The sequence below is a fragment of the Rana temporaria genome, chromosome 4 (genome assembly GCF_905171775.1).
Source record: "Rana temporaria chromosome 4, aRanTem1.1, whole genome shotgun sequence".
In the NCBI taxonomy this organism is placed as follows: Eukaryota; Metazoa; Chordata; class Amphibia; order Anura; family Ranidae; genus Rana; species Rana temporaria.
In genome coordinates, this window is record NC_053492.1 from 372,584,092 (window position 1) to 372,596,503 (window position 12,412).

Below are 12,412 nucleotides of genomic sequence, written 5' to 3' on the forward strand. Positions count from 1 at the left end.
AACTTTTTTGTTTGGTAGATTTAAAAGGGGATTAGAAGACCTCTCTGGGTTTTATTGAGGTCTGAGTCACAGTATGGGAGATCCACCTTCTATATTTGCCTTGAACTCCATGCACACTGGGCTTTAAAAGAAAAAAAGAGCCAATTTCCCTTGGCAGAAAGAAAACGCTCATATACAGTGTTTGTACACAGTTTAGGAGAGTTGCATCAGAAATGCAAACAAGAACCATTTTTTTTCCCTGTCTCTAAACGCTGAGCCTAAAATATGCCTCTAATTGTCCCAATGTTCAATAAAAGTAGGAGAAAATCCCAAGCTTTGAGTTAGCATCAGAGAAGAAATCTTCCAATGGGGACAACTATATGTGTATACTTTCCTCACTTGAAGGGGATATGTTCCCCCCACTTGAAGGGGGATTAAAAAAAAAAAAAAAAAAAAATAGTAGCTGGTATTAATGGCAGGGATAAAATCAGACTTCATATGGTTCGTGACCCATAATAAATGAAATACATTTCATTTTATAAACTAAATCTGCCTCTGACTTTTCCATGTTTCTTAAAATTCCAAAAAGCATATATAATTGGGTCGATGTCACGTGGGCGAACGGATTCACAGCAGATTGACAAGCACTGAATCTGAACACTCGAGTCATGTTGTATTCAAGCTTTTAACCAATTAGTACAAAGGAATATTTCCTCAAAGGAATCATTGAACAGAAATGGAATGTTAAAAAGTTATGTCCCAAAAATATTCTTTGTAATGCAAGAAACTCCATAAATATGTAACATTGCTTGTGAAGCAAGAAAGCATTGATTCTCTCTAGGATATAGCCTCGGATGAATAACTGTGCTCTCAATATCACACGGGACAGCCCAAAGCCATAAAGCACTAAAATTTAATTAACACAACATGTTTCTATGCAGTCATGCAAACTATGAAGGACTAATGTGAGTACAAATGAAACATAAAATAATAAGAAAATTAATTAAACAACAAGCTGAATTACAGAAAAATTGTTTAAAACAAATGGTATATATGCAATCAATGATTATTTTCTTGCTGCCGTACCCTTTATGTAATCATGTACAAAGGTATAGTTAATGCTATGGATCACTTCATTTCATGTGAAACTTTTAAACAGCACAAAGAATAATCTTCGTTTGTACCAATTGCCAAATTTAGCTTATTCCTTTACAAAATCAAATGCTTAAAGCAGAGCTCCACCCTAAAGTGGAACTCCCGCTGATCGGAACCCTCCCCTCCCTCCGGTGTCACATTTGACACCTTTGAGGGGGGGGGGAGGTGCAGATACCTGTCTAAAGACAGGTATTTGCACCCACTTCCGGCCACACAGTCTCGGGCAGACGGCGGGAATGACACCACCTCCCGTCCCCCCGTTGTGTTCTGGGAACACTCGGCTCCCAGTACAGAGCAGGAGCCAATCGGCTGGCGTAGTGCCACTCGCACATGCGCCATAGGGAACCGGCAGTGAAGCTGGAGTGCTTCACTTCCTGGTTCCCTCACCGAGGGTGGCTGGGGGAGCAGCAGAGTGACGAGCAATCGCTCTTCCTCTGCTGCGGACGGCGCTGGACTCCAGGACAGGTAAGTGTCCTAATATATTTTTTTCAGCGGACATCCGCTTTAAAGTGGAATTCCATTTTTTTTTTTTTGAGGAGGAGGATATGACATGTATTAAGTTTTTATTGTCGTCTGTTCCAGCTGGTGAAGTGCATCCTCACTTCCTATCTGGTCATCTTTGCCAGCAAACAAACTGCCACATACTGGAAAACTGCACAATCCCACATCACACATCACAATCCACTTAAATCCAATAAGCGGCTCCATTGTGTATCACCCAATTTTATAGATCCATCTTATTTGATATATTAGAAAGATATTTGTTCCATTTACCTCTTGGGCTCCCCAATTTATCTTCAGAAATCCCAGACAACAGGGAAGAAACAAAATTCAAAGTCTGGATGATAGTTGTACAAAAGTCAAGCAAAGCTTACTGCACTATACAAAATGATCATGGGGGTCTTTATAGACTGAGCTTTATAGAAATAAGCTGGCAGTGAAGTTACTTTATCAGAACCCTACATACAGGCCCACCTACAGGCAGAAGTGGTTTGGGTTTATGGAATGATCAAGGGAGTGGTCACAGACTCAGCACTATGTGGACAGGTAGACTACACAAGATGCTATATATACACTGCAGAGTGAACATTTACTTTTGCCCAAACTAAATTTGTTTTATAGAAGGGAACCAAAAGCAACTAGTAAATTTATACCTTTGCCATGCTCCTTCGCTAACCCAATCTGCTACCAGATCCCCAGTTTGTAAGTGACAGCTTTGATTTTTTTCCCCAAAAATGTAATAAAGCTTAGAATAACATGTGTATATAAGTTAATAAATTCCCAGTTATTAAGTCACTTTTGCCTTCTGTATTCCTTTGGTCATCACGAGATTACCACCTTTGTTACCTTCAAGTAAGTGCTGTGTAATAAGCACCTGAGGACCTAAGCCAGGTGTAGGCAACCGGAGCCCTCATAATTTATTACATTTATTTGGCCAACGTTTATGTTAGAAAATTAGCTTCTCTCTGGAGTAGCATATATTTGATTATGCCATTCTTCAAAGGAAAGGGGATAAGAGGTGTCCATTTCTTGATATTGGTGCCAATATTTCTGGGGGGGGGGGGTGCCTCATCTATTGCCCCCAAAATACAAATTATAGGTTCTAGAGTGATTGCTATCCTACACATTTTATAAATAGAATTTACAATTGGCTTCTGTTAGCTAATGTATATAGTTTAGCTAGGGCACCCTGACATCTAAAAGTAATTGGGGGTACCCCTCCAATGCCATTGGAATAGTTTTAGTTGGGTTCGGTACACCCCATGAGTTATGAACAAATGTGTTGGCCTCTGAATTGGTGACAAAAATACCATAGGTATTATTTCTAATACCTTGGCCCTTTTTAATCATTTTTAATTATATTATTAATACATTTAATTTACAGTTGCTGCTTGGAAACACATCTAAACCTATACAGAAGTGAATGTGTATTTTAGTTGCCTTGAACCCTTTTCGATACAGCCCATAACATGCACGTGTTTGAAAGGGCACAGTTATCTACCCACAAAATCTTGCTTCTGAGGTCAAGTCTAGAGTAAACATTTCAACATTCAGACATTTATGAATCCTAATAACTTTCAAATTTATGCAGGAACTTCAGTTTGTGTGTGCTTTCCCATAGATTATTAGGTTTTAATGAATGTCTGTTGCCATTAAAGCCAGACATTTTATTTATGCAAGAACACCCATATGCTTGAGAAACTCACTATTCACTGCCTTATGCCCATATGTTTGGTTTTGATATATCATATTTCAGTAGCAACTCTGTGGTATTATTTTAGGCAGTTAGGATAACACTTAAACCAGTGTTAAATAGACTGTAATACTTTGACAGAACATTAAACATATTTTCAAAAATGCCTGAATAAGTTTGTTTTTTGTGCCTTTTTTTTTAGCACCACGAGTGAAAAATTGTATTTATTAGAACAAACATAGTAAACTCAGACAATAAAAAGGACATTAAGTACTCTTTAGACCCAAAGGAAATTTGCAGCCCTTTATAAATATACTTCCATCTATAGCTTGTGGATATATACATACACGGAAGCAGTCATACATTCTCATTACATGTACCTACATTTGTACGGGATCTCCAGATCGGATATATTATACTGAAAATATGAAGCAACAAGCATTTGGCTTTCTTGGGTTACTTCTGTCAGCATCACAATAAAACACATAAGTGCTTATTATATTAGTTTCTAGTTGATCTAAAGCCAACTTTATTTTATAGTTGTCCATTAGAGATAACAAGTATGAAGAGAAAATATCTCCTAAAACAGGATATCTTCTCAAAGTTTTAACTGGAAGATTTCCCATCTCTTTCTGCGCTGTGTTTTAGAGGTATGCCTTGTGGTTCATTGTTTACTGTGTGGATGTTAGGGGCCCATTAAGATAAACTGGAGCTCTACCCTAAACGCATAGGGCTAGATTCAGCAAGAAGATACGGCCGCGTATCTCCAGATACGCCGCCGTAAATTCAAATCTGCACCGGCGTATCTTTACGCCGATTCTCCAAGGCAGATACGTTGAAAAAATAGGCTTCCTCCGCTGACGTAACTTAAATGCGGCGGCGTATAATTGTCTGCATTTTTACACTAGGGGCGCTTCCGTTGTTTTCGGCGTAGAGTATGCAAATTACCTAGTTACGCCAATTCACAAACGTACGTGCGCCCGGCGGTAGTTTTTTACGTCGTTTGCGTAAGGCTTTTTCGGCGTAACGTTGCTCCTGCTTCTATGAGGCGCACGCAATGTTAAGTATGGACGTCGTTCCCGCTTCGATTTTTGAATTTTCTACGTCGTTTGCGTAAGTCCTTCGCGAATAGGGCTGGACGTAATTTACGTTCACGTCGAAACCAATACGTCGTTGCGGCGTACTTGGGAGCAATGCACACTGGGATATGTACACGGACGTCGCATGCGCCGTTCGTAAAAAACGTCAATCACGTCAGGTCATCACACATCAACATAAAACACGCCCCCTTCCACATTTGAATTACGTGCGCTTACGCCGGCCCCATTTACGCTACGCCGCCGCAACTTACGGAGCAAGTGCTTTGTGCGGCGCCGTAAATACGATACGCTGCGCCGCCGTAACTATGCGTGCCCCTACCTGAATTTGTGTGTGTGTGTATATATATATTACACACACACACAATTCTATGCACATGACCTTTAATGGCATCCCAGTCCAAGTCTGTAGGGTTCAATATTGAGTTGACCCACCCTTTGCAGCTATAAACAGCTTCAACGCTTCTGTGCTTGCAAAGGCAGGCGTTCCAATAATTATATATATAATTCAATATTGGTCCAATTGCTTGGATAAGATTTATTAGTTCTTTACAGCTCTGTTATAGAACCCTCTCTTAACCACTTGCCAACCGACTCACACTGATTTACTTAGGTACGGGTGTGCAAAATCACATACCCATACGTCGGCCCTTTAAGAGCCTCTTGAGGGCACGCCTGCTGCACCACAGGGGACCCAATGCGCGTGGCCAGCAGGCATGATCACCGCCGGCCACACGTGATCGAGAGCCAGCCACACGTGATCGAGAGCCAGCATGTTTACACACAAATCCCTTTGCTGTCAGAGGAAAGGAGACAGATCGTGTGTTTCTACAAAGTAGAAACAGCGATCTGTCATCTCTCCTAGTTAGGCCCATCCCCACACAGTTAGAACACAGTGAGGGAACACACAGTGTTAACCTCCTAATCGCCCCCTAGTGTTAACCCCTTCCCTGCCAGTGACATTTTTATAGCACCGATCGCTCTAGAAATGACAATGGTCCCAAAAATGTGTCAAAAGTGTCCGAACTGTCTGCCACAATGTTGCAGTCATGATAAAAAAACGCAGATTGCCGCAATTACTAATTTAAAAAAATCATAATAAAAATGTAATAAATCTATCCCCTATTTTGTAGACGCTATAACTTTTGCGCAAACCAATATAAGCTTATTGCATTTTTTTTTTTACCAAAAATATTTAGAAGAATACATATTGGTCTAAACTGAGGAAGAAATTCGTTTGTTTTTTTCTAAGAATATTTATTATAGAAAAAATGTATAATTATTGCTTTTTTTTCAAAATTTTTGTTTATAGTGCAAAGAAATACAAAACGCAGATGTGTTCAAATACAACCAAAATAATTCTCTATTTGTGGGGGAAAAAAGGACAATTTTGTTTGGGTATAGCGTCGCACGACCACGCAATTGTCAGTGCCGAATCGCAAAAAGGGGCTTGGTCAGGAAGGGGGTAAATCCTTCTGGGGCTGAAGTGGTTAAAGAAGCATTTAATCGAAACAAGTTAAGAAACCAGTCCACACTATATCCTTTTTGCCACTGTGCATGCATACTCTTAATTTGGGGGGGGGGGGGGGGTTCCCTGGAAATTTATGTTGGTCCCTCTTGATCTTCATTACATTATGTTGCCGTGGAGGGTTTCTGAGAGATGTTTTCTGTGATAATATACTGTGCTTTGTATATGGTGTAGACCTTGGCGTCGCGATTTAACCAATGATGCAACTTATTTTTTAATCACAAATTATTTGTCTAACAACCATGTGTAAATAAAGTATTTTTTCATAATGTATGTGTGCATTTTCAAATTTTTTGAGCAATCACCCACCGTTAAATTTCCACTAGTATATGTTCGCTCTTTGATTTGATGGCTGATTTTGTAAGTTTCTTACCTTGCAGGCAGATGACCCTAATCTAAAATATACCAGACAGACATCAAAAAGCAATTTTAAAGCTGAATGGCCTTTCACAGGAAAGACTATATCCGATAAGCATGTCTATGTACACAGCAAACAATCAATAGCTTTATTACCTTGGACAAATAATGAACCAGTGGAGAAAAACCTCAGGAGGGTGAATAATAATGCTCCCTGGCACCAGGTCTGTAGCCTAAAGCTACCCACAATTTTCTCAGCAGCTGCCCAAAATTAGGTAAAGATCTCATAACTTGTTTTGAAAATATGAAAGTTGCTTTGCCAACTTGTTAAACCTAGGTGAAAACTTCACACCTGACAATCCAAATGCAACCCCTTACATCCCAGTGCTTCTCCAAACTGGACCAGTCAGTGAAGGCTGAAAAGTCTCATGTGCCATCCTCCATTCTTGTTCCAAGGGGACTGTGAAGTCTACATGCTTATAAACAAGTAAGCAAGGGCAACCCACATATTTCTGTGCTCGTATCTACCTTATGTATGCCAACATGACAAAACAGCAGTGTTGGTTTAATTCCTAACCTCTAATAAGCATGGGTTAGAACTTACTTTAATTGCTCTGTCCGCTTTTCTGTCCATGTGAGACCTTGTAAGTAATAAGATATCTGATGGGGACAGAGACGACCATAAATGTACATTTATTTAGTATATTAAGGTAGAGCTGAAGAATTGATCAAGTCCATTACCTCCAAAATCGTTCTTTTCATGTGACACCTGCACTCTCATTGTTCACCCAGGAAGTAAAGGGAGAGCACCTCAATGGAGTACAAAGATAATAAACATTTGACAGCCTTAAGCTGGCCATAGATGGGTCAGATTTTTGGTTCAACCAACAGGTTGATCGAATGTATGGCTGGGGGAATCCATACCCCCATTTGGACCCATTGTATTTTGACAGCAGTGACACTTCCCTGCAGTCAGAATACATAAATCAGCAGTGGGCTTGAAGTATCAAAATGTGCTTGGTTTATCTATATCTAGCCATCATATTCACACAGATCAATCCAATAAGAATTCCACCATCTAAAGTAAGTGGAGTGTAATATTTTTAACCATCGGCAAGTATATTTACATTGGTCTCTTGTGAAGTGAGGAGACTAGTATAACCATGTTATTTCTCTTTGGACATAATATGCTACCTATGGCTACGAAGATGCTTACTGTAGTAGAAAAGAGGAAACCCCAAGGTTCTGGAAAGGTAAGCATAGGGAGGGGAAAAAGGAAACACGGATATTCTGGTACAAGTAGTTCGTAACATCATAGGCTTTCCAAGTAGTTTCACGAAGTGTGGATACAAAGCAACAATAATGGAGAAAAAGAAAAAGACATAACAAGTATCTGGACACCAAGTGTAGGGTTTGCCTGACTTATCCTGCATGCATTGGGTTGAAATACTTGTGAGTTTTGCTCAGTATACTGCAAACAAATGATCTCAAAAGGACAATCCATTGAGATGCATTGTGTAGCCAAGCACACATGGCTTGTCCTGCTGTGGTGAGCACAATTCAATGCAGATGGTGCTCAGGCAGCCCCTAAACCTACCCTAAAGCTAAGCTATGACATCATAAATTATGAAATGGAAAAAAGATATCAGAACATTTTCATATCTGCAAGCATGAGCAACACGATTTTATGTGCAATTTCTTAAAAAGACTATTTCATCAGTTAAAACACATTGAAGCCAAAAGTTGAAACATTGTTCTTTACATGGCAACCTTTCTCTGTATAAAAGAAAACAGTTTTGATCAGTGAGTATGGCAGTCTAGAGCTGTGCAATCATTTAGAAAGTTACTGAACATTCCATACAATTATGTTTATAGTATATATTGTACATGACGTCATCTATAGATCGCTTTCCACTTTTAGAGATACTTTCAGGAGTTTTCCAGAACTCCCACCAATCAATCATCTGTTTAAACAGTGCTATAACCTCAAACTATTTTCTTATGTACAGGCGCCAAAAAGAAATAAGTATCTACTGTACATATTTTTACAGACATATCGCCATAACTACAAAGAACTGCCTATAGGGCAATCTCACTTAGGTTCTTTATAAATCAGACTTAAAAAATAATATTCGAACAAGTAAAAGTGGTACGAGATCATGCCTGACATCACACTGTATGGAGCTGTATGATATATAAAGAACTCTCTAATGTTTGGCAGGATACCACTAAATACATATTTAGCTCTGAATCAAGCTTAGATGTGATATAAACATTGATATTCTGATATAGGAAGCTGAGAATGATAGTAGGCTAAAAGAAAAATATTTTGTATATATCAACCGGTTAGAGTTCTGGTTTGCTTTAAAACCTGACTTGCTAAAATGACAAACAGTGATTGGTTCCGTTGGGAAACAAGTACTTTGTTAATCAGGCAGCTTTTTATTGGACTTGTTTGTGGTCTATGGTGCCAAGCAAGATAAAGTTCCCACCACACTGTAGGCTCTGGTAAAAAAAAAAAAAAAAAAGCTTTACTTGAAGTGTATCCATCACCATATTCATTTCCACATTCAATTATTTGTAGACAACTAATAATCTGAATGATCTTGACATTTGTAAAACGTACTTTGGAAAGATCCCCACACATTCAATATGCCTTGTAAATAGGCACTGCAGTGTCACATATTTCACAGAGCCTGCCCTATGAACTACAGAGGTGCTGAGGGAAGGAGTTGCAGTAGGCAGGATCAGTAAATTATTTTCTGCTTGCAAGCAGCAAGGTATCATGAGATATCTAGTCCTTAGAAATTGAAAGAAAGGTAAAAAGCAGAGTAAAAGTTTCATAGCATGTAGAGAACCCAGGAAGTTGTGGTTAAAGATGGTACGCTGACAAGCAGCATTTACAACATGAAATAAGAGATTTCAAAGCTTATATTGTATCAAAATAACGGTTTGCGTTGCTATTACAATTCTGATATTCAAAAATGAAAGTGAACTCCTTTAACTTCTTGGGACCCGGGCCATAGTAAAAAGACGGGCACAAGGTGGCTCTATAGATCCGGGAGGCCGTATTTTTACGGCCTCGGGGTCCTCCGGCCACTGGGGGCGCGCGCCCATTCTGTGTCCCTTATACATAGGGACACAGAATCACTCCCAGGTTACACATTTAACCCCTTCCTCGCTCCCTAGTGTTAACCCCTTCCCTGCCAGTCACATTTATACAGTATTCAGTGCATATTTATCGCACTGTTCGCTGTAAAAATGTGAATGGTCGCAAAAATGTGTCAAAAGTGTCTGATGTGTCCACCATAATATCGCAGTCCTGATAAAAATCGCAATTGGCCACCATTACTAGAAAAAAAAAATTATGAATAAAAGTCAGAATCCTATCCCCTATTTTGTAGCCGCTATAACTCTTGCGCAAACCAATCACTATACGCTTATTGCGATTTATTTTGCCCAAAATATGTAGAATACATATCGGCCTAAACTGAGAAAAACATTTTTATTTTTTATTGGGATATTTATTAAAGCAAAAAAAAATTTTGTTTATAGTGCAAAAAATTAAAACCGCAGAGGTGATCAAATACCACCAAAAGAAAGCTCTATTTGTGGGAAAAAAGTTTGTCAATTTTGTTTGGGAGCTACATCGCACGACCACGCAATTTTCCTTTAAAGCGTGACAGTGCCGAAAGCTGAAATGTCACCTGGGCAGGAAAGGGATATATGTGCCCAGTAAGCAAGTGGTTAAAGCAGTTCACGGTGAAAGACACTGACTTTTTCAATTATGGTTGCATCACAACAAGGAAAAGACAGCAGCTCTTAATGTAGTGGTAGTCTTGGAACTACTTAGAACAGCAGACGAGCAAGGCTTCTTATTCAAGTGGGCAGGTGACAAGACTACTACATTCTCCCTAAAAGTGGAAAACATCCAAGCTTAATTTTCACAAAAATAGTCAATAGTCAAAATGTGTCATCCTACAGAGATGGCTCAATAAGTGAGCAATTATAATGCCACCAAAGCTAGTAGATTGTGAAATAAAAAACAAGACCCTGCAACATTTCTCTAATCTATAGACACATTTAAGATGATCATTGTACAGTCCAGGCCTATCTGCTAATGAACACACGGCTATGGATACACTTCAAGTGTAAGACATTGCCTTGACTTACGATTAATTCATCAGATTTTTCTGGCCTGTTGCTAATGTTCTGTAGTGATAAGTCAGCTTCAAGGGTGTCTGTACAGTGCGTAAACATGTGCAGTGGGCCAATCCAATTTATGTACCAATCGGTGCAAGAACGAACATTTGACAGTCTGAAGTTTCAACTGTCATCTCATGAGTTTTGATATTTTTAACATGTTTAAACATAGACAAACTGAAAATGGAACATATACTTCTTTCCACCATGGGGATACAGCAAGATGAGCTTCTTCTCCAGATATGACATCTTCTCCCAAGCCTCTTCCGGGTACAAGGTCTTCCATCATTAGGGAGTGAATTCACCCTGGCACCTGACAGATGCTGGTATGGTATTCAGAGCGGCGCATTCATAGCTCAGCATACAGTATAAACAGGTTTCAAGAAGGAAGGTAAGAGGTGAGAAGGAAGGTAAGAATTATTTTATTGCAGAAGAGAGCATGTCTTCTCTGCAATAAAAAAGTAAAAAAAACCTTCCTATTCACAATTTAGTTGTTAATAAACATTACACGTAATCTCAATGCAAACCGCCAAATGTATACTTGAAAAACAAAAACTGTATGATTTTTGCTGCACCTGGAAAGGTCTTACCACTACCAGGTTCTAGACCTCCATACACACTACTATTACACATGGTCCAGAGCCCACCTCAGCCTGTAACTGGACAATGCAGGAGCAGCAGAGCACCAATCATGTTCCCCCCCCCCCCCCCCGCATTCCACTGCAAAGCAACAGAGTCCCTATTGGTTTAGAAAGCTGCCAATCCTGGTTCAGAATTAGTGCTAGCATGAAGCGGATTACAGAAGGCCAATATCAAGGCAAATCTCTTAAAAAAAACAAAAACTCTATATCTATTTTAAAAACACACAAATAACTGGATTACATTTTTTAAATATTATTAAACATGATTTATAGGATTTTATTCCAAGATTTAACTGCTTAGTGCAACAGTTTTCTGGAAGATAATATCCCTTGATTGAAATTAACTCTGTAGAAAATAATTGTATTGTTACCCTTATGGCCAAAATAAGGTAATAAACATACTTGCCTCCCTGCTGTGACATCGATGCAATGCTACTGTTGTCGGCTCTCAGGCTGAGAACGGAGCAATCAGATGGCAACCAATCATTCAGTTTTTGGTCTGCTCTGATCAGAGAGCATCAACTGTCAGTGACCCCTCTCTGCACAGCCCCTCCAGTGCTCACTGAAGCACTGGGCTAGGGAGGGTGTGGGAGCAGCTGGCTCAGACTCTCAGTAGCACGCTGATCGGTCATGTCAGCTGCTAATCAGGCACCTGGGTGGATCTGAACCTTGTCGGGATCCTTCAAGAGCCTGGAGCTTCTCAGTAACATCAGCCGTCAGCAGGCTTTAACTCACCGATTATGGATTCTTAGTTGTACACTCCTGTGACCAAGTGTATTCCCATGACCAAAAAAGCTTTGGCTATATGTCTTTTTTAAAACTTCATTGCCATGGGTGCATTCACCTATGTAGCAAAAAACATGCTGCGTGTTTCTGATGCCCAGAATGTCCTGGAGCTGAAAATAGTCCCACATGGACATGAATAGGTGAAGGCAGCTGCATGCAGCTATGCGCCACTATTAGCGTAAAATAGCGCATGCGCACAAATGTAATATCCTGAACATACACTACCTGCAGCCCGTTTACACTGCATGAGTAAATGTGTCCATGTGAATAAAGCCTTAGACTAATCCTTATTTTCCTAAATGCCAAGCAATTCCTACAAGCCAAACCTAATTAGTACAATGGTTACAAACAAGCAGCAATGGATAGTAATAGACCATTTGAAATAAATACAGAGCTTGAGAAAGCATTGGCCCCCTTCCTGATTCAGTCTATTAATGGGAATTATGTTTTCCAGTCTTCAGCCAAAATATAA

General features: G+C 39.6%; 1 protein-coding gene across 9 annotated transcripts in view; it reads right to left on the reverse strand.

The window, feature by feature from the left end:
- The window catches only part of ARID1B (AT-rich interaction domain 1B), a 497,144-nt gene that overhangs the window by 380,452 nt on the left and 104,280 nt on the right, over positions 1–12,412 (reverse strand). The window lies entirely within an intron of this gene.